The 22,837-nt window shown below is 36.3% G+C and overlaps 1 non-coding gene across 1 annotated transcript; it reads left to right on the top strand.

Annotated features, from left to right (window-relative positions):
• The first annotated feature begins 4,222 nt into the window (after positions 1-4,222).
• On the top strand, positions 4,223-4,329 carry LOC127108763 (small nucleolar RNA R71). The gene has a single exon (XR_007796276.1). It is a non-coding gene; the product is annotated as a small nucleolar RNA R71 (small nucleolar RNA).
• Positions 4,330-22,837: the final 18,508 nt, after the last annotated feature.

The raw sequence follows: 22,837 nt of genomic DNA, 5'->3' as shown, positions 1-22,837 counted from the left end.
GATTTGTTTTATCTCCCTATTAGATACTTCTACTTGGCCACTAGTCTGTGGGTGGTATGGTGTTGTTACTCTATACCTAACTCCATATTTTCTTAAAAGTTTGTCAAATATTCTCGATATAAAGTGTGATCCTCCATCGCTTATGACTAAACGTGGTGTTCCAAATCTAGGGAATATATAGTTTTTAAATAGTTTGATTACTACCCTAGTGTCGTTTGTGGGTGCAGCTATAGCTTCAATCCACTTAGACACATAGTCTACAGCTACTAAGATATACCTATTTCCTAACGATGGTGGAAAAGGTCCCATGAAATCTATACCCCATACGTCAAAGAGTTCTACTTCCTGAATGTTTCTTAGAGGCATTTCATCACGCCTTGAAATGTTTCTAGTGCGTTGGCATCTATCACACTTGACAATGCAAGCATAGATATCGCGCCACATGGTAGGCCAGAATAGGCCAGCTTGAAGAATCTTGGCGTATGTCTTAGAGGTGCTCGCATGTCCACCATAAGGTGCAGAATGACAATGCTCGATAATATTATTTACCTCTTCTTTTGGAACGCAACGGCGAAAAATGCCATCTTTACCCCTTTTGAAAAGGAGTGGTTCGTCCCAATAGAAGTTTCTCACATCGTGGAAGAATTTCTTTTTGCGGTGGTAGTCAAGATCAGGGGGTACTATATCAGCAGCTAGGTAATTAACGAAATCTGCATACTAGGGTACGTTACTTATTGCTAAGGAATTTTGGGAATGCTCATAAGGATCTAGGTTATTATCTTCAATGGTTTCTACTCTAGCGATCAGTCTATCATAGGCGAAATCATCATTTATGGGTACTAGTTCTGGTTTTAGATGTTCTAGCCTAGAAAGGTGATCGGCTACTACATTTTCAGTGCCTTTTTTATCTCTTATGTCTAAATCAAACTCTTGTAGTAATAGAATCCATCGGAGTAACCTGGGCTTGGCATCTTTTTTACTTAATAGGTAACGAATGACAGCATGATCGGTGTAAACTATAATTTTTGCTCCTACTAGATAAGATCTAAATTTGTCTATAGAGAAAACTACAGCGAGTAATTCTTTTTCAGTTGTTGCGTAGTTAAGTTGGGCAGTATCTAGGGTTCTACTGGCATAATAAATGGCATGTAATTTTTTATCTTTCCTTTGTCCTAGAACGGCTCCAACTGCATAATCACTAGCATCGCACATTATCTCGAAAGGTTCCGACCAATCAGGTGGTTTCATAATGGGTGCTGATACTAATGCTTGCTTTAAAAGATTAGATGCGTCATTACATTTTTCATCGAAAATGAATTCAGCATCTTTCATTGAAAGTCCAGTTAAAGGTTTAGTTATTTTGGAGAAGTCCTTAATAAAACGCTGGTAGAATCCAGCGTGTCCAAGAAAGCTTCGGACTTCTCTGATGGTTTTTGGGGGTTTTAGGTTTTCTATAACTTCTATTTTAGCTTTATCTACCTCTATACCTTTTTCGGAAACTATATGTCCTAAAACTATTCCTTCGGTCACCATGAAATGACATTTTTCCCCATTTAGCACGAGGTTCACCTCCACGCATCTCTCCGGGATTTTCTCAAGGTTAGCAAGACAATTGTGGAAATCAAATCCGCAAACCGAGAAATCATCCATAAACACTTCCATGATACTATCTAGGTAATCTGCAAAGATTGACATCATGCAGCGTTGGAAAGTAGCTGGGGCATTACAGAGGCCGAACGACATTCGTCTGTAGGCAAAAGTTCCATAAGGGCATGTAAAGGTAGTTTTTTCTTGATCTTCGGGGTGGATAGGTATTTGGAAGAATCCAGAGTATCCATCTAGATAGCAGAAGTAAGAGTGTCTGGCTAGACGCTCCAACATCTGGTCTATAAATGGTAAAGGGAAATGATCCTTCCTAGTTGCTTTATTTAATTTTCTATAATCTATACACATCCGCCATCCTCCTTCTAAACGTTTTGCTACATGTTCGCCTTTATCGTTTTGCACGACTGTGATGCCTCCCTTTTTAGGTACTACATGCACAGGGCTCACCCACTTACTATCAAAGATCTGGTAGATTATACCTGCCTCAAGTAACTTAAGAACTTCCTTTTTAACGACATCACTCATTATAGGGTTTATTCTTCTCTGATGTTCCCTAGAGGGTTTTGAATCTTCTTCGAGCGAAATCTGATGCATGCATACGGATAGGCTTATACCTTTCAGGTCAGAGATATTATATCCTAAGGCTGAGGGATATCTTCGTAAAACGTCTAAAAGTTGGTTCGTTTCCTTTTGGCTCAAGGTAGCACTAACTATAACTGGACGGTTCATCTTTTCATCGAGGAACTCGTATCTTAGGTTCTTAGGTAGTTCCTTAAGTTCTAAGGTTGGTTTCTTAGGGCATGGCATAGGATCTGGGGTAAGGGATAAACATTCGTAAAGGTTATCATCGATGTAGGGTTTCTTAAAGTCATCATCTTCCCTTATGAGAGTCGATGGTAACTTAATTGTTTTTATAATTTCTTTTTGTTCTAATTCTCTAACACATTCACCAATGATATCTAAGGCATAACACGAGTCTCCCATCACAGGTGCCATAAGAAATTTCGAAAGTATAAATTCTATTTTCTCGTCACCTACCTCAAATTTCAACTTTCCTTTCTTGACATCTATTATGGCTCCTACAGTCGATAAGAATGGTCTACCTAGAAGGATTGGTATATCATTGTCCTCTTTGATGTCCATGACAACAAAATCAGTAGGGATAAATAACTGACCTATCCTAACAGGAACATCTTCTAAAATGCCTATCGGATATTTAACAGATCTATCGGCTAACTGAAGTGACATCTTAGTGGGTTGTAATTCTCCTAAGTTTAACCTCTCACAAACTGCTAAAGGCATTAGGCTCACACTAACTCCTAAGTCTAGAAAAGCTTTTTCGATGACATGATTACCCAAAAGGCAAGGAATGGAGAAATTTCCAGGATCTTTATCTTTCTTTGCTAATTTGTCCTCGGAAATAGCATTACATTCCAAAGGCTTCGGATCGTCAAGTCTACGTTTGTTGGTAAGGATGTCTTTGAGAAACTTTGCATAAGAAGGTATCTGGGTGATGGCTTCTGTGAAAGGGATTTCTACATGAAGTTTTTCTATAACTTTAATAAATTTTTGATACTGTTTATTGATCTGGGTTTGTTTGAGTCTTTGGGGATATGGTATAGGTGGTTTATATGGCGGGGGTGGTACGTAAGTTTTGTCTTTAGGTTCTTCTCCTTTATCTCGACCTTCCTGGTTTTCAGGTTCCTCTGGTTCCTTTACTTCGTCCAGGGGCTTGGTACACTCCTTATAAGTTTCGGGTTCACTTAATCTAGGGTTTGGTGGCTCATCATAAGCGTTCCCACTTCGTAGGGTAATGGCATTGGCTTGTCCTCTCGGATTTTGTTGAGGTTGTCCAGGGAATTGTCCTCCAGGAGTAGTCTGAGGGGCTTGGTTTAAAGCTACCTGAGAGATCTGGGTTTCAAGCATCTTGGTATGAGTAACTATTTGGTCAACCTTGGTTCCTAACTGAGTAATCAATTCGTTAACATGAATGTTTTGGTTCATGAACTCCTTGTTTTGTTGGGTTTGAGCGGTGATAAAATTTTCCATAATTTTCTCAAGGCTCGGCTTTGGTGGTACATGTTGCATAGGTTGATTTGATCTTGGGGCTTGATAACTAGGTCTCAGAGGTGCACTATTTTGAATAGGGTTATTGTTTTTATAGGAAAAGTTCGGGTGATTCCTCCATCCAGGGTTGTAGGTATTCGAGTATGGGTTCCCTTGGGTGTAGTTCACTTGCTCAGAGTGGGTTTCATTTAATAGACTGCATTCTGCAGATTGGTGTCCTTTGGTTCCACATATCTCACAATCCGACGAAACTGCGGCTACAGTATTCGGGTTTATGCACATATGCTCGACCTTAAGAGCTAATGCGTCCATTTTAGCTTGCATCATGTCTATAGAGCTTAGTTCATGCACTCCTCCTTGGGCTTCCTTCTTCTCAACTGTCGCTCGTTCGACTCCCCATGATTGATGGTTTTGAGCCATGTCTTCGATGAGGGCACTAGCTTCAGGATAAGGTTTGTTAATCAGAGCACCGCCTGTGGCAGCGTCGATGGTCATCTTTGTGTTGTAATGAAGTCCATTATAAAAGGTTTGAATGATTAACCAATTTTCTAAACCATGATGTGGGCATGCTCGTAACAACTCTTTATATCTCTCCCAAGCTTCGAACAGCGATTCTCCTTGGTTTTGGGTAAATCTAGTTATATGGTTTCGAAGAACGGCGGTTTTACTCGGGGGAAAATATCTAGCAAGGAATACTCTTCTAAGGTTATCCCAAGTCGTAATGGAATTGGGTGGAAGGGAATCTAACCATGATAAGGCTTTATCTCTGAGGGAAAAAGGAAATAATCTTAAACGTATTGCCTCAGGAGAAGCTCCATTGGTTTTAAAAGTGTCTGCTAATTGAAGAAATATTTTTAAATGTTGGTTTGGGTTCTCAGTAGCGAGACCCGCAAATTGTCTCGGTTGCACTAGTTGCAACAGGGATGGTTTAAGTTCAAAATTATTAGCTGGGATGGTTGGGTTTACTATACTAGAACTAGGTTCTTCATTAGATGGTTGAGCGAAATATTTAAGAGGTCTTTGGTTTTAATCTTCGGCCATAGCTCTCTTAATTCTATGAAAGAATAAACGTGCGCGAGCGTAACGTTCAGGTTCCGCCAGAGGGTATACTAAGCTTAAACTTCGGGTGCTGCGAGTTCTTCGTATTGACCGGCGGGAAATAGCCTAAGTCTAAACGATATAACAACAGGAAAATGAAATTTAACGAAATTGGTCCCCGGCAACGGCGCCAAAAACTTGATGCGGTGTTTCGCAAGTATACGAACGCGTCAGAGTAATATAAAAGATTGTCGAATCCATAGAGACCAAGTGTCAATCTATCGTTATCTATTGTTATGGTGTTTATCAAAGGCAATCAAAATAGGTGTTTTTGGAGTATGCAATGAAAAAGTAAAGTGTTGAAATAAAATATAATAAATAAAGACATGGTCGAATGTAATTCACGTAATCAATTAATAATCCAAGTACTTGCTAGTAGAGCTACTTATGGGCAGTGTTTCCTACTTTGAAAAGAACTAATTTAATAGGAACTGTCGCTTTCGCGTATTCAGAACCGAGTTGTACTCCCTAATCAAACCCTCTTATTGTCACTTATAAAAAGGCGCGCATTGCGTTAGAGTAGTAAACCTATTTTTAAGAAATATAGTATCTTGACTAAGTTGAAAAGTATTATAACCTGGATTTCTTAACCAAAAGAGGTTCTTACGAACCAGACTCTAAACGTATAAACGCGTCCGAAAATAGTTTAAAAATCTCTTTTCTTCTTAATGTTAAAAACTCCTAATGAACTAGACAAAGGGCTTTCGTTGTTTTTGAAATAGTTAAAAACAATTAAGTTTAAAAAGACGTTGGACGGCTTTCGATCTTATCCAACGGAATTGAAGTGCGGGAAAACTTAAGTTGAAAGTTAAAATAGCCCTTAAGTGTTTCTACGAACAATTGTACAGATTACTGGTTCAATTACGATCCTTACATTCTAACCTTATAAATTTAGCTAGACATGGTAAAGTAAAAGTGCATTAAAATAAATAAAAGTAGTGCGAGTGCGGAAAATAAATAAAAGTAGTGCGAGTGCGGAAAGTAAATAATTTAAAGCGAGTGCGAGGAAATAAATAAAGTAAAGCGAGTGCGAGGAAATAAATAAAAGTAAAGCGAGTGCGAGGAAATAAATAAAGTAAAGCGAGTGCGAGGAAATAAATAAAGTAAAGCGAGTGCGAGAAAATAAATAAGATAAAGCGAGTGCGAGGAAATAAATAAAGTAAAACGAGTGCGGGAAAATAAATAAGATAAAGACGAGTAATAAAAACCTGCTCCAATCGGAGGGTTGAATAAATTGCAAAGCGGAAATGAAAATGGCGGCAGGATTAACTTCCTTCCAAAGTGCTCCAAACTCGATTACAGACTCTATCACATACTTGATTACACAATTGTGGTAACACTCCAATGCGAAGCGATTACCACTTTAAAATACTGAATATATGCCTAAGTGAAACAAAGTTGCTCTGAGTTTACCTCTGCTCTAAGTTTGGATGATTGTAAAAGTGAATTCGAGTTTCTATTTATAAGCAAGTAAAAAGATGGAAATGACTTGGATGCCCTTCAACTTGAAAATGGGAGGGAAACTATTTTCCTCTTGTGGCGCCCGCCACAAGGCCAATCTGAGGCGCCTTGGTGGAGGTAGTGGGGAACGTGGGAGTTGAGGGAAGTTGAGCTTGGACACGTCATGGCAGGGTCTATGGCGCCAGCCATGGGGTAGGCCACAAGTACAAAATGCTGAATTTTAGGGTTTTTGGCTCTTTTTCGCTCCTTTTCTCGATCGGGGCTCCGATTAAAGTAAAAACCTAAAAACAAAGAAAAACATAGCAATAACACAACAAAATAACAATAAAACATCTAGAATGCATGTGAAATCGGAGTCGAAAATACGGTAAATTTCAGTGTTATCAAGTACCAATGCTAAAGTGATTGACTTAAGCAAAAAAAAACAAGAAAAAATACTTAAGACCAAAAGTACTCTTTATGACAAAAACTCACGTGTGTTAAAAATTTTAAAAAAATTATGGAAGAAACAGTGGTAATCGATTACTCTAAAAAGGGTAATCGGTTACATAGATGAAAAACACGCGAGGAAGGCAAAAACAGGCAAGGTAATCGATTACCCAATTTGGAATAACCGATTACTCTAAGAAAAAAGTGAAAAAAACAGTAGCTTTGCACAACCCAAATTATGAAGGATTTTCAAAAAATTTAAGCTTGACAAGGTAATATACATACTAATGCAATTTTTAGTGAAAAAAAATTTATCAAAAAATTTAATTTACCTAATATAAAATCAACAAAAGGCAAAAATTTCATATACACATTTTAAAGAGAAATTTCACAAATAAAAAAAATAAAAACTTGTGTACCTTGGCCTCATTATAATGTATAGTGAATAATTATGGAAGATTTATATATCACCTTCATCCAAAATGCCAAGTTCTCTTCGAATCTTATAAAATGGTTCTTTTGCCAGTGGTTTTGTGAAAATGTCCGCTAGTTGATTATGAGTATCGACAAAGGTAACTTCGACATCGCCTTTAAGCGCATGATCACGAAGGAAATGGTGTCGAATGTCTATGTGTTTGGTCCTTGAGTGCATGACAGGATTCTTTGTAATATTAATCGCACTTGTGTTGTCGCATCAGAGTGGTATGCATCCAAAATCGATTCCATAGTCACTTAATTGTTGCTTTAGCCAAAGATTCTGTGCACAACAACTACCCGCTGCTATGTATTCTGCTTCAGCCGTACTAAGAGCAACACACGCTTGATTCTTACATGACCATGAGACTAATGCATTACCAAGGATGTGACATGTTCCACTAGTACTTTTTCTATCTGTTTTACAACCTGCATAATCCGCGTCAGAATAACCAATTAACTTACAAACACTACCTTTAGGATACCATAAGCCAACGTTGGTTGTTCCTTTGAGATACTTCATGATTCTTTTGACCGCCGTGAGATGTGACTCCTTTGGATTTGCTTTGCATACTTCTTGAACGCTTTAAATGCATCATTTTTCTGCACTAAAAAGAATGTCCAAGTATATCTAGAATAATCATCAACAATAAATAAAGCATATAAGTTACCTCCGAAGCTTCTTGTTCTTGATGGACCAAATAAGTCCATATGTAACAATTGTAGTGGCCTAGAAGTGGACACCACATTCTTGGATATGAAAGTTGATTTGGTTTGCTTCCCCTTTTGACAAGAATCGCAAAGTCTATCTTTGATGAATTTTATCTTTGGCAATCCAATGACAAGGTCATGTTTTACTAACTTATTCAAGTGCTCCATGTGAATGTGAGCAAATCTCTTATGCCATAACCATGAGTCGTTGATATTTGCCACAAGACACTTAACCTTCAAAGAAACATCATCAAGGGAAATCATGAAAGTATTATTAATCCGCTTACCTATAAGCATTACCTCTTGTGTGACTCCGTCTTTAATTAAACATTCATCTTTTGTGAACCTTATTTTGAATCCTTTTGTCACAAAGTTGGCTTATGCTTAAGAGGTTGTGCTTTAGTCCTTCGACATATAATATGTCTTTGATGGATATGAAATTTGGTGCACCTATTTTGCCTATGCCAAGAATTCTTCCTTTGTTGTTATCTCCATAAGTAACATAACCCTTGGCCTTAAGCATTAGATCTGAAAATTTGTGCACATCACCAGCCATATGCTTGGAGCACCCATTATCCAAATACCAAAGATTTGATGTTGCCTTCAAGCATACCTACAAAACAAAATTAAGTTTTGTTAGGTACCCAAATTGCTTGGGGTCCTTCATAATTAGTATCTTTCTCAACCCATACATAATGCCCCTTTGCTACACTAAAGTTTCTAACATAGCAAGCATTAGGTGTATGGCCAATAATACCACAATAAAAACAAGTTGGTTCAAAATTGCTTTTATATCTAGGAACATAAGACTTTTTTTTGTAAACCTTTTCTTTTTAGGTCGTTGATGCATAACTTTTGGTGTGTTGACTCTTTCTTTTGGAGATTGATCCTTAGGCCTAACAAAGATAGTTTTATTTGAACTTGGTTTAGAAAATTTGGAGTAACCAAGTCCACTTTTGTCATTTGAGTACCTTTGTTGGCTAAGAACCCCTTCCAAACCAATTTGTCCTTTTTCATACCTTTCAAGGACTCTTTTAAGTTGGACAATTTGGAAAGAGAGAGACTCACACTTTAGACATACAAAATTCTTCTTTTCACTAATCATCTTTTGTTTTTCATTTTCAATTTTTTTTTCAAAAATTTCAATCTTTTCTTCCAAGGAAGAAATTTGTTTCTTTTGAGATGATATAATTTTATAAAGAATTTTGCATTAATTTAACAATTCATTAATTGCACCTTGTGCATCATCATCAAAAAGAGAAAAATCATTACTAACCTCTTCTTCATCATCGGAATGATGAGAAGCCATTAGCGTCAAGTTTGCACATTCCTCGCTATCTGACCCGGATGAAGAACTAATTTCATTGTCCTCCCATGCAGCATATGCCTTTTTGTTCTTGAAATCCTTCTTGCTCTTGAATCCGCCTTTCTTTGAAAGTTTAGGACATTCCGGCTTTATGTGGCCTTGATTTCCACATTTGTAGCATGTTATATATTGCGTAGATGTGGTGGTCTCCTTTTTCCTGAAATGTCTATTATTTTTAGTGTTAAAGGATTTATCATTTTTGTTAAAGAACTTACCAAGCCTTTTAACAAGGAGCATGAAATTCTCATGTTCCTCCAATGCGTCATCATCTTTATCTTCTTTTGAGTCTACCTTCAAGGCAATTCCTTTAGATTTCTTTTCTCGACTTTCATGTTTCTCAAGCCTACCAAGTTCTAACTCATGTTCTTGAAGTTTGCCAAAGAGTGATGCGGACGTCATTGTTGAAAGACTTTTCTTTTCGGAGATAGTCGTCACCTTCGGTTGCCATTCTCGAGTCAATGATCTTAGAACTTTAAGATTGAGATCGTCATTTGTAAATGTTTTTCCGAGAGCAATCAAGTGGTTAGTCAAGTGAACAAATCTCTTTTGTAGCGCCACGATGGATTCTCCGGGCAGCATTCTAAACATCTCATATTCTTTACTTAATGTATTCAACCTTGATCTCTTTACTCCGGCGGTGCCTTCATGTGTCTCCACTAAGGTGTCCCATATTTGTTTCGCCGATTTGCATTGAGATATGCGGAAGAACTCGTCCATGCTTAAAGCACTTTGAAGAATGTTTATTGCTTTCTTTTCATTTAAGATTTTTTTCTTATCATCTTCGTCATACGAACTCTTTATCTTTGGAGTACCAATGCCATTGACCACACTCATAGGATTATGCGGATCATCTTCAACGGCTTCCCATATTCCTTCTCCTTGGGCTTCTAGATGTGCCTTCATGCGGATCTTCCAAAAATCAAAATATTCTCCAGAGAAAAGTGGTGGTTTGTTACTACTTCCACCGTCTTTGAAAAACGGATTCGTGCTTGCGGAAGCCATGCTGATCTTTTAGGAACAGGTTACCTATAACCTGCTCTGATGCCAATTGTAAGTTTAAGGAGTGCCTTAGAGAGGGGGGGGGGGGGGGGGGGGGTGAATGAGGCACTAATACGATTTTCCAGATTTTTTACGGTTTATTAATTTTTACTTTCTTGAGATGCTTATGTGATGAAAAGCGGTAAAGTGCGGAAAATAAAGAACACCACGATGTATAGTTGTTCCCCTCACAGATCGAGAGTACTCCACTCCCCTTTCAACACGAAAGAGAATTCACTATAATGTTAGATTCCTAGACAAGACACCTTAAGGCCTTTATATCTAATTCTAACACACCAAGAACAATCCTCTTGGATTTACAATGTTTAAAGTCCAATCGAGACTCAAATTCTCACAAAATGACCTCTTGCATCCACACACCGGATAGCAAGGATAAAACCTAACAAACTTATTCTTAACAATCCTAAAAATAAGTTGTAATCAAGAGATACAATTATGAATTTTTGTAGAAGATGAAATAGTTGAAAATTTGAAGTATATCAATTTATCAATTGATCTTCTCCTTTGTAACACTTACTTCTCACAATAATTATACAAGTGTTCTTTGTATGGAATGAAACTATGATGCTTAAAAAGAAGGTTTATGCAAGGTTTCACTCTTAAGAAAATTTGGAAGATCACTTAAAAAATGTTTGAAAGAATATGAGTAATTGATTTGAAATTTTTGCAAGGAGGTGAATTTGAAATATGAAAAAATGATGTATATATGTTGTCTAAACACCTCTCAAATGGATGCAATTACCCAAAGGATGCCATGGTTCATGGTAAAGAAAATAGAAAAGTTTCCATTAAGATATGCACTGATTTTTGCCTCTGGTTCAGTGGTAATCGATTACCTTAATATGGATAATCAGTTACTTGCCTCCAACGTGCAAAAATATTTGAATTTTTCACAGAGTAATCGATTACCTTAAAATGGATAATCGATTACTTCATCCAAAATTTGAAAAATAGCTTAAAAGATGAAGTGTTATGATTTCTTTGATGCATAAAATTACTTCCAATGATTATGGCATGAATGAGACATGTTTTGAACACTTGTATAATCATCTAGAGGTCAAGGGTTATACCTATTCATTTGAAATACGAATCTTCATGAGTTTCATCGAGACTTGATCATTTAGTTGAAAACTTCTTTCATGAGCTTGAATCTTGATCAACCCTTTTTGTTAATCAACCTTAGACTTGTAGAGAAGTTTGTGGTCATCAAAATATTTGAGAAGTCATGCCTTCACAAATTCAACAAACACATAACCTGCATAATTGATAACAGTAGAATCCATTTTTTTTCAACTCAGTTCAAAACGGAATCCCTCATATTAATTGAACTCTCCACCATATTTCTAACTTCCCTTTTAACACCTCTAACAAACCTAACTGTTTATAACTAACAAACTAACAAACTCTGACATAAATCAGATCATAAGATAAAGAGTATCACTCATTATTCTTCATCTATAAAACATAAATCATACCATTCATTCAGGAGAGGCTTCATATTTCACAAATAAAAAAGAGAAACACAACTCACATATTTGTAGAGATTGGCACTCTCTTTCGGACTCCAATATTCTTCAATCTTCATCTTCCACATGCTTCTGAGACCGCCATCACCTCTAGTTCAAGCATCCAAATCGAGCTCTGCTATCGCAATCAATCAACGACACCATACAATCAGCAGAGGAAGAAGAAGAGGAATTAAGCAAGATCGAAACAAAAGTGTGGAACCTGTTTAACTTGGTGAGTCTTCGACTTTGATGCTTTTTCATTTCTTCTACTCGCACGCACGATTCCAAGCGAGGTTTGACGATAAACCTGAACCGCGAAGAATGAAGTGACTTTGTGTTTCTTTAATACACAAACGTGAAATTAATGGATGAATACGAGTCCATGGTGATGAACACTGATTGTAAAACATGAGGATATGTTGCTTCGTTATGTTGAGCGTGATGGCGATGATGAAGGATTATGAAGCTCGCCTGGAGTTTTTCGCGTGGGTGTCGTCGGCTTTATTGCTTTTTTCAAATCTTCTCTCTGAGGCCAGTGTACTGCGTATGTCTCTATATAGTGAGGTTGGTGGATCCGGTTTTGGGCCACAAGTCCAAACTGACTGCTTCGACCACCCCCATTGATGCATTGCCAAGGCCATTGGGCCAGGGGTAGGACCCGTGCCCCAGGATCTATTCCAACATCCATCTGCTTTAGTGGGCTTGCACCACCATCTTTTCATACAGGCCCAATCCTGGTTTGTGGGCTCATTTTTTTGTTTGTTCCTTTGATTAATTAGTTAGTAATTAGGGATTAGTTAGTAATTAGGATTTTTAAGTCTTGATTAGTTAATTAGGTTTATTAGGTTAAAATGATATTGGTATAATTAGGATCTAATTTTTGATTAGTAAATAGTTAAATAGAATTTTAGATGTTAGTAATATTAATTTGATTAGTTAATTAGATTTAGAAAATTAGAATTAATTAGATAATTAGATAATCTTGTAGAATATTAGAATATTGTGATAGATTAGATATAATTAATTTTTAATTAGGATTTTCATGATTAGAAACTAGTTCAATATCAATAATTTATGAAATGACCATTTTACCTCTTAGGGGTTTATTTTGGTGTTTTAGCCATATAAATGCGTGTTCTTGTAGGACTAATCTTTGACTTATAATATTAGATAGTCAATCAAGTTGATTTTCATGAAACACCTGATTAATATGACATGCTCCCCTAGGAATAGTTTGTGAATACTTTAACCTTTAAATTAGGTTAACTAGTCAATTTCAAGCTAATTCAAACCCTCGATTCAAGTTGATCAAAAGCAATTTTGATTAACTAAATCTTGTGATCTTGTATAATCCCACAATCTATTCAAGTGATCAAAAGACCTTTGATCACTTGGTAAGACTCTTTCTGTAAGTTGTGGATCCCAAGGCCTCAAGTTCAGACTTTCATGCAAGGCATCCCAGTCAAATCAAGCAGCAGATTATACAAGTTACATCAAAGGTCAACACTTGGTAAATACGATTCAAATTGTATGTCATGAGCCTTAAGTAATGAAGAATGATGAGACATAATTTCTCTTACCCTTGTCTAGAGTAACTTTGCGTACAAGGCGTGGGCCCTAGCTATTCAAAGCATTTGTCTTCATTCATAGACTTTAGTGCAATGCGAATCAAACAAAGTGCCAAGGCTTCTTCACTAAAGCAACATCAACTCAAGGAGCTGCAATAAGGATTCTTCTTTAGCAACATGTCAATTATGAGAAGTATTATGCGTCACGAGCCTTAAGTATTGAGGAATGATAAGATGAAGTTTCTCCTAGGTGTAGGCTTGGCTATTCAAAGCATTCACCCTCATTCATAGACTTTTAGTGTGATTCTTATCAAACAAGTGTCAAGCACTCTTCGTATTCCATTATCAATCAGTCATTTCTTTTGCCCCAATCATCTTGTTGTCAGCCGTAATAGGCTGAACTATGAAAGCACTACTTTCTCATTGCACGATGAGAATACATAGGCACGAGGATTCAGATTTTTCGTGAGCTACCTTATTTATTTCCACCTCACTTTTTCATTCATCAATCAATACCATCCTTTGAGATCAAATATACTTCTCCTTAGACTCCATGTACATCCTTTTAGGACGATATAGCGGCAATCCACCTTGTGAACCAAGAGTTGTTTGGCTCGTACCCAAACATTTAATTCCTTTTTTGTATGGCTAAACGCCTATTTACTCTTCGGTTCAGAGTCTATTCCTTCATGGATCCAAGATACCATTCTTCTTTGATTTCAAATTGATTGTTCCCCCGCAAGTGATATATTGTTCCTTATACCCATCAACACTTTCTTTTGGGCCCTGTATATACCATTTTAGGACGATATAACGGCAATCCACCTTGTGAACCAAGAGGTGTTTGGCTCGTACCTAAACACTTAATTCCTTCTTTTTTTGGCTAAGATGCTTGTTTACGCTTCGGTTCAAAGTTCACTCTCCCCTGTGGGTTCCCATGTTACCATTTTGTTGGTACAAGTTATACTTTTCATCACTATCAATCTCTATTTGTTTTCGTGGTTTCACGAACTACAAATGCTCTTATTTTCTCATTGCATGATGAGAATATGTATGCACAAGGCTTTGAACCCTATGCGAGTACAATCCTAATTATTTCTTCTGCCTTAGGGCATCATTCATATCTTTTATGAACCATAATCTACCTTCAATCATTGAACCATTCACTCCATGTGATATACCTATATCTTTGAGCCAAATACATTATCTCTTTGAGCTCTATCTTGTGTCACCTTGTGAACCAAGAGTCGTTTGGATCATACCCAAACACTTAATTCCCTTTGTTTTCGGTTGAGCCATATAGTGGTTGACGCTGCCAGCTAGCCCACATATTGGTTCACGCCAGTTTTACTCTTGGGGTTCCGATTTCATCCCTTTTGGAGTTCAAATTATACAATCCTTTGATTCAGACCACGTTGTTGTCACAATCTCTTTTCACCTCCTACCATTAGTTCTACGAACTATGGAGCTATAAATTCTTTATTGCACTATAAGGATGTGTAAGCATAAGGGCCCCAATCCTCACTGAGAACTTTATCTATTTCATTCTTTTGTGAGTAATCTTCAGATAGTAATACCCATTCTTGCAAAAAACAATCAAAATGGTTCCCGTTGAGTACAACGGACGTTAGGGGTGCTAGTACTTTCCCCTTGCATAACTGACTTCCTTACCCAGATATCTCTTTCCTCGGGTTTTATCGATCTTTTCCCTTTCCTTTGGGAGTAAATAAAGTTTGATGGCGACTTTGTTGTATGTTCGAGCATGCGATATGTTCGGGTATATTTTTGCTAGCTTCAAGCGCCACTAACCCAAACTCTTTGGCCTTCGACTTCCTTTAGTCTCTTTTTGTTGACTGCGAACTTCTCACAGACTTGCTTACCCTTGTCTTCCAAGGCGTGGTTACGTTCCTTGGCAAGGTTGAGTTGGACTCGTAATTGAGTGTTTTCCAACTCAAGCTCTTGTATTTTATCAGTAAGCTATTCCATGTCTTCTTGCAATATGGGCTCGGGTTTGGGCACCAATAGAAATGATGAAGAGTCAAAAAGGAAAGGCATCTTGACAACCATAGCCCTTTTTTTTTACCCATACAAAGTAGGTTCCTTGGATAGGATCTTCTTCTTGCCCCACTCTTGGTCAATCCAAATATATGCTTGTCCAAGCTATTCACACTCTCTTTATATTTGAATCGAGTGGATCCACGGTATTGACGATGAAAGGTATGAGGTCTCGATCCTCAGGAGGACTCAACATGGCGTATCCCAACTGTCTCTTGAGTAGCACGGGGTTGTAGTTGATACAACCATATGTTCCTATTAAGGGAACATTCGGGAACCCTCCACATCTTGCAATTCCATCCTTTGTTTCCCATTCTCTCTTATACCAAAGAATTGATCTGGCGAAGAGAGATGCGAACTTTTGAGGCCATGACAGGTTGCTATAAGCAAAAGATCCATGTTAAGGCATATGATCCCTCATCCGTAAGCGTAACAGAGGAGCGCAACAGAGAAAGGTCCCTATTTTCTTCTCGTGCCTTGTATGGAAGGTATGATAGAAGTCGGCGAACAGAAATGGCATAAAGTTATTGGCTTTGAAGACTTCCACCACCAAATAATCCATGAATTTGTCTATATTAGGGAATATAACAATTCCATGAATCAAAAGTGGTAGTGTTGCGCTACATAAATCTGGCCTTTCTTCCTTAATCATCTCCCAAGCATGGGCTTCGAGGAATTTCTGAGTCAAACGCTTGACAGTACATTTAGATCCCCAATTAGCCACTAGCTTATTAGCGTTGATACCCAAGACGGTAGAGAGTTCAGTCAAGAAAAATACTTCTTCCAACTTGGGAAAGGGGTTATATTCCTTTATCGGTCGGTTGAGAAGTCTCTCAATATCTTCCAGAGTTGGGGAAATTTAAAAGTCTGGGAAGGTGAAACATCTCAGAGGGACGTCATAATATTGAGCTAATATAGTGATTGCACCATAGTCAACCTTTTCTGTCAAGAGGTTAATGATGTTACCAAAGGCAACTCTAATTTTGTTGTCCTTGAGGGATGTTACTCTAGAGCAAAGGACCTTCAAAGTATCCACATCCAGACTCTTGTATCTGAATGTGGAAGTGTTTTACCTTGCTGAGGGATCCATGATTGTGTTGGTAAAAAGTCTTGTAATTATGCGTTTAAACAAATGAAATGCTTAAGAGCTTTGCTTATTAGTTTATGATGTACGAATGGATGAACGAATGAATAGTTTTTTATTAGTTTCCACATAACTTTTAGGCACGGGGTTCAAAGTCTGGGACCATCATGATGAAGTGTGAGGTTTAATAGTGTCTGCTTTTCAAACCAGGGTTCTCACTTTGTATTATTTAGGGCTTTTGAGAAATTGGGTGTAAGACATTACCCTTAGAGTCATGGACTCCCTTGATTGTCCGCCGCTTATGTCAATTTACTTGCCAGGCAACAACTTCATCAAGGAAATCTACTCCAAGTGAGATCTTCGTATCTACCCTCGTGAGGAAAGCTCCTCGGGGACCTAACTACGCGACCATCGGTCTAGGCCGATCAAGGTTAAATGTTCTAAAAAGGGAGTCTTAGGGTCACAAACTCTAATGAAGATAAGGATGCTTACGCTGAAACATCGACAATCATAAATACCTCTAAGAGAGTCTACCGCTAAGTGAAGTTTTCGTACGACCCTACACGAGGAAAGCTCCTCGGAGACCCATATTGCTCAACCTCTCATATCTCAAGTAAGCTCTTGGGCTCGGGTGAATAGTCTTTCACACAAGGTTTTAATTACAATCATCATTGTAACCTTTTTCCTTTGTCACAGAGCCAAGGTTTCATACCAACAAAGAAATATATACATGGGTTAGTAACAAAAGGAAATATATATTGATAGAAAAAATAAATAAATAAATAAGTCTCAGAAAAATAACCCAAACTAGGCTAGACTTGCTTAGGGAAAGTCGGGTCCCCAGTAGAGTTGCCAGTTGCCGTTATCGGGGTTTCGGAGTGAGGAACCGATATTGAACTAAAGGATGCCTCCTCAATCAAAGAGAATGAGAGAAGGCAAAATAGAAGAGTCGCCACCAAATTTTATTTGGATTACCTTTATAGGAAATGAGAGAGAAAATAATCGATAAAACCCTTAAAGAGAAAAGGTGAACACATGAAGTGCGAAAGGATAAAGAATTGGTTTCGTAATCGAGACTTGGGTTCGGAAGCCAGTTACGCAAGGGAAATGTATTAGCACCCCTCATGTCCATGATACTCCATGAGAATCATTTGGGTTGTCTGTGTATATGGGCATTTATCTCGTTTATTGTTTAATTTTCAAAAGAGTGTAAAAAAATGACTGGACTCTATTTTTTTTTATTGTGGTCACCAAGGATTGTGGCCCTTATGCCTACGTATTACTCACTGAGTGATAAGGAATCAGAGTTCCGTAGTTCGAAGTAGAAAATATTTGTGTGTTGGTTAATTTTACCTTTGAGAAAATGATTTTCAGAGTGATGCCCTAAGACACAAAAAATAAGGTATGATGGGTTGTATTATTTTTACCTTGAATAAGGGTTTATAAAATAAGGTTTGTGATTAGATTGCACTAAAGTCTATGGGCGGAGGTAAAAATTCTAGACAATAAGACAAGCGTCATGCATCCAAAATAATCAAAGTAAGGGTATGAATGCTTCATTCTTACTCATTCTCCACCACTTAAGGCTTGTGGTGCACAATACTAATCGTTGTTTTAAGTACTTTGAATTTTATTATGAAAATGTCACTTGACGTTGAATCAATGGTTTGTTTATTTGATTATGAAATTGGGTAATGTAATGAATATACAAAGTAACCAAAAAGAAAGTAAAGGGTCTCATTGTAAGGTAGCTCAAGAGAAAACCTTGTGTGCGCAAAAGTGACCTAAGTTAAACAAAGGATAATGGTCTTACAAACATATTCTCCTAGGGTAGTGCCATGATGCCATTCTTACAACCAGTATGTAAGTTACAAATGAAATTCAATCAGGTGTGGTGAGAGAGATTATAGATAATACCTCGGTAGTGAAAGCCATGTTGCTGTTGAGAAAGAGAGTCCATAAAAGCTTGCGACGACTTAATGAATGGAGAAAAACAGAAAGTGAGGAGATAATTGTGGTAGGGTTATTGCTTCCCAGTTGGGCTTTTGCAAACAGAGTCGTGGTCGTTGGAAGAAGGAGGAGGATGAAGTAGGAAAGAGGCACGACACAATACTTTTAAGGATTGTGAGAAGTTCTCTCACAAGCTTAGTGATGCATAACTCTAAAAAAAATAATAAAAAACTAACATTATTATTTGTGGTACAAAGTAATAATACTAATAATATAGTATTGTAAAAAAGATACTATTAATATTATTTCTTTGTAAATAATAATAATAATAATATTAATAATTAATTAATTAATTAATTAATTAATTAAAGTAATAATTATAATTATAATTCTATTTTTTCCCTTAAAGTTAGGCTATGTTTGAATCAACCGACTGAAACATACCAAATTAGAACGAAATATAATAGACTTGAGTGGAATTGAGCCGAATGAATATTTTTTTAGTGAATCAAATATTTTATTTTATTTTTTTGAATATTTTTTGTTAATTTGACATAATAGAATATAACTATTTAATTTATTTGGTTGCATATATTTTTTTTGTGGGTGACATATATCTTTTGACTTGACTCCAAAATTACAAATTGGTCATAATCATTAGCAAATAATAAATGTATCACACCGAAGAAATTGGAATTACAAATTCTTCTCTTCATTTCAAATCAATAAATTTTAGATATTTTGAGCATTTGTCTTCATTTCAAATCAATTAATTTTGGATATTTTGAGCATATGCATTTGAAAACATTGAGAGAGAGAGAGAGAGAGAGAGAGAGAGAGAGAGAGAGAGAGAGAGAGAGAGAGAGAGAGAGAGAGAGAGAGAGAGAGAGAGAGAGAGAGAGAGGAGAGAGAGAGAGAGGAGAGAGAGAAGAGAGAGAGAGAGAGAGAGAGAGAGAGAGAGAGAGCATTGCTTTCGTTGATTTGAATATGCACATGATAGACCAAGATAAATTTTTCTAAAGTATAGAGAAAAGAAAGGAGTTCAAATGATTGAAAGAAAAAGAATGTGAGGTGTTGAAAGCATGTAATATATTATAGCAAAAACTAGAAAATACCCCTAAGATTCGTTAATAAATTATAATTTCTGAAAATAGAATCAAGCAAGAGAGAAACAAATATGTTACCACGTGAAACCATCCAAAGATTGGTTTAGTAATTTTAGGACTGGTGTTTCCACAATTTTGACACTTCCTATAATCCTTATGTAGAAATGTTCTTAGAACAACCATTGCCTCAAAAATTGAACGGATGTCCAATTTTCTACTGGTTGCTCGGGTCTACTACATTGGTCTTTATCATCAACATCAAAATCGTCTGAATCTAGAGGTCCATCTACTTTAGTTTCATCCTAACTTTTGGCCTTGCTAATATTCCCTTCCATAATTAACTTCAACTTAGACACACGACTTTCCACCTTGAATCATCATTAGACCAAAGGAACAACAATCAAGGAATACATTAATAAAAGATAAAATAAAAAACTACAATATGACCAAAATGGTCGGAGCAGTGATATTTAGGCTGACCACAGGTTTTACAACTGCATCGAGCAAAAGACAAATACAACATAACTTAATGTAAGGAAACAGAACTTACAAAGTATAGATACAACATCAAAATAAACATAGTTAGTTATTAGAAAACAATGGCTCACTTCACAACTCCACCAAATTCCATCTCCACAAAGCTAAGTCAAAAAATAAATCTCTAGTGTATTCCATTGTTCATAAGATATAAGTATAACACCAAAAATCAACATAATAGGAATTAAGAATAAGCAAAAACCTAATAAAAAATGAAAAGTAGTAGAAAAAAGTGGAATTAAATTGAGATACATACATAAACCTATCCATGAAAGGACCAAAAGCAGGTTCATATAATCCGTCAGGTACGGGACAACCGAGATTATCGACTAGAATAACATCGGTAACTTTAACACGACTACTCTTAAATATCTCTTTGTTCGTCAGAAAACTGAAAGCCATAGCCTCCACGAAGTTCGTTGCGCCCTGTAAAGCCATAATAAACGGTGAAAAACGAAGGGGGAGAGAGGTTGAGTGTGATGAGAGAGATTATGAATACTACCTCGGTAGTGAGAGCCATGTTGTTGTTGAGAAAGAGAGTCCATAAATGCTTGCGGTGACTTAATGAATGAAGAAAAATAGAAAGTGAGGAGATGATTGTGGCAGGGTTATTGCTTACTGGTTGGGCTTTCACAAACAAAGTCGTGGTCGTTGGAAGGAGGAGGAGAACAAAGCAGGAAAGAGTCACGACGCAATAGTTTTAAGGATTGTGAGGAGTTCACTCACAAACATATTGATGCATAACTCTAAACATAAAATTAAAAAAAAAAACTAACATTATTATTTATGGTACAAAGTAGTAATAATAATATTATAGTATTATCAACAAAATACTATTATTATTATTCTTTGGAAATAATAATAATAATAATAATAATAATAATAATAATAATGATAATAATAATAATTAATTAATTAAAGTAATAATTATAATTATAATTCTATTTTTCCCTTAAAGTTAGGCTATGTTTGAATCAAACGCACTAAAACATACCAAATTAGAATGAAATCTAATAGAATTGAGTGGAATAGAGCCGAATGAATTTTTTTAAGTAGAATCAAATATTTTATTTAATTGTTTTGAATATTTTTGTTAATTTGACATAATAGAATATAACTATTTAATTTATTTGGTTGCATATATCTTATTTGTGGGTGACAAATATGTTTTGACTTAACTCCAAAATTATAAATTGTCATAATCATTAGCAAATAAAAAATGTCTCACGTTGAAGAAAATGGAATTGCAAATTCTTCTCTTTATTACAAATAAATCAAATTTAGATATTTTGAGTATTTGTCTTCATTTCAAATCAATCAATTTTGGATATTTTAAGCATATGCATTTGAAAACATTAAGTGAAAATTTTATAAATTTAGATTTTTTTTAAAAATTAATATATATAAATTTTATGCGAAATTAAATTAATATATACAAATTTATGCAAAATTAAATTAATATATACTAATTTAATATGTGTGTGTGTGTATGTGTGTGTGTGTGTGTGTGTGTGTGTGAGAGAGAGAGAGAGAGAGAGAGAGAGAGAGAGAGAGAGAGAGAGAGAGAGAGAGAGAGAGAGAGAGAGAGAGAGAGAGAGAGAGAGAGAGAGAGAGAGAGAGAGAGAGAGAGAGAGAGAGAGAGAGAGAGCGAGAGAGAGAGGAGAGAGAGAGAGAGAGAGAGAGAGAGAAGAGAGAGAAGAGAGGATGAGAGAGAGAGAGAGAGAAAATGCATTGGTTTCATTAATTTGAAAGTGCATATGATAGACCCAAAGAAGTTTTTTCTAAAGAATAGAGAAAAGAAAAGAGTTCAAATGATTGAAAGAAAAAGAATGTAAGGTGTTGAAAGTATGAAATATAACCTAGCAAAAACTAGAAAATACCCCTAAGATTCGTTAATAAATTATAATTTCTAAAAATAGAATCAAGGAAGAGAGAAACAAATATGTTACCCCGTGAAACCATCCAAAGATTGGTTTAGTAATTTTAGGACTGATGTTTCCATAATTTTGACACTTCCTATAATCCTTATGTAGAAATGTTCTTAGAACAACTCATTGTCTCGGAAATTGAATGATGGCAAAAGAAACATGTTTTCTTTAAAATATTTATAAGAAAAGTGAATATCAGAGGATTGTAGATAGGGGCAACGAGCTCAATATGACCAAAATGGACGGAGTAGTGATCTTTGGACAGACCACAGGTTTTACAACTGCGTCGAGCAAAAGGCAAATACGACATAACTTAAAGGAATGAGACAAACCTTACAAAGTATATATACAACATCAAAATAAACATAAGCAATTATTAGAAAACAATGGTTCACTTCACACCTCTACCAAATTCCATCTCTACAAAGCTAAGTCAAAAAATAAATCTCTAGTGTATTCCATTGTTCATAAGATATAAGTATAACACCAACAATCAACATAATAGGTATTAAGAATAAGCAAAACCCTAATAAAATAATATATGAAAAGTAGTAGAAAAAAGTAGAACTGAATTGAGATACATACAAAAACCTATCCACAAAGGACCAAAAACAGGATCATACAATTCGCCAGGTACGGGACTACCGAGATCATCGGCTAGAATAACATCGGTAACTTTAACACGACTACTCTTAAGTATCTCATTGTCCATCAGAAAACGAAAGCCACGACCTACACGGAGTTCGTTGCGCCCTGTAAAGTCATGATAAACGGTGAAACGCGAATGGGGTGAGAGGTTGAGTGTAATGAGAGAGATTATGGATAATATCT

Source organism: Lathyrus oleraceus, chromosome 7 (assembly GCF_024323335.1).
Source record: "Lathyrus oleraceus cultivar Zhongwan6 chromosome 7, CAAS_Psat_ZW6_1.0, whole genome shotgun sequence".
Taxonomy (NCBI): domain Eukaryota; kingdom Viridiplantae; phylum Streptophyta; class Magnoliopsida; order Fabales; family Fabaceae; genus Lathyrus; species Lathyrus oleraceus.
The sequence above is the reverse complement of the archived record's forward strand: the minus strand, read 5'-3'. Positions and strand labels throughout refer to the sequence as shown.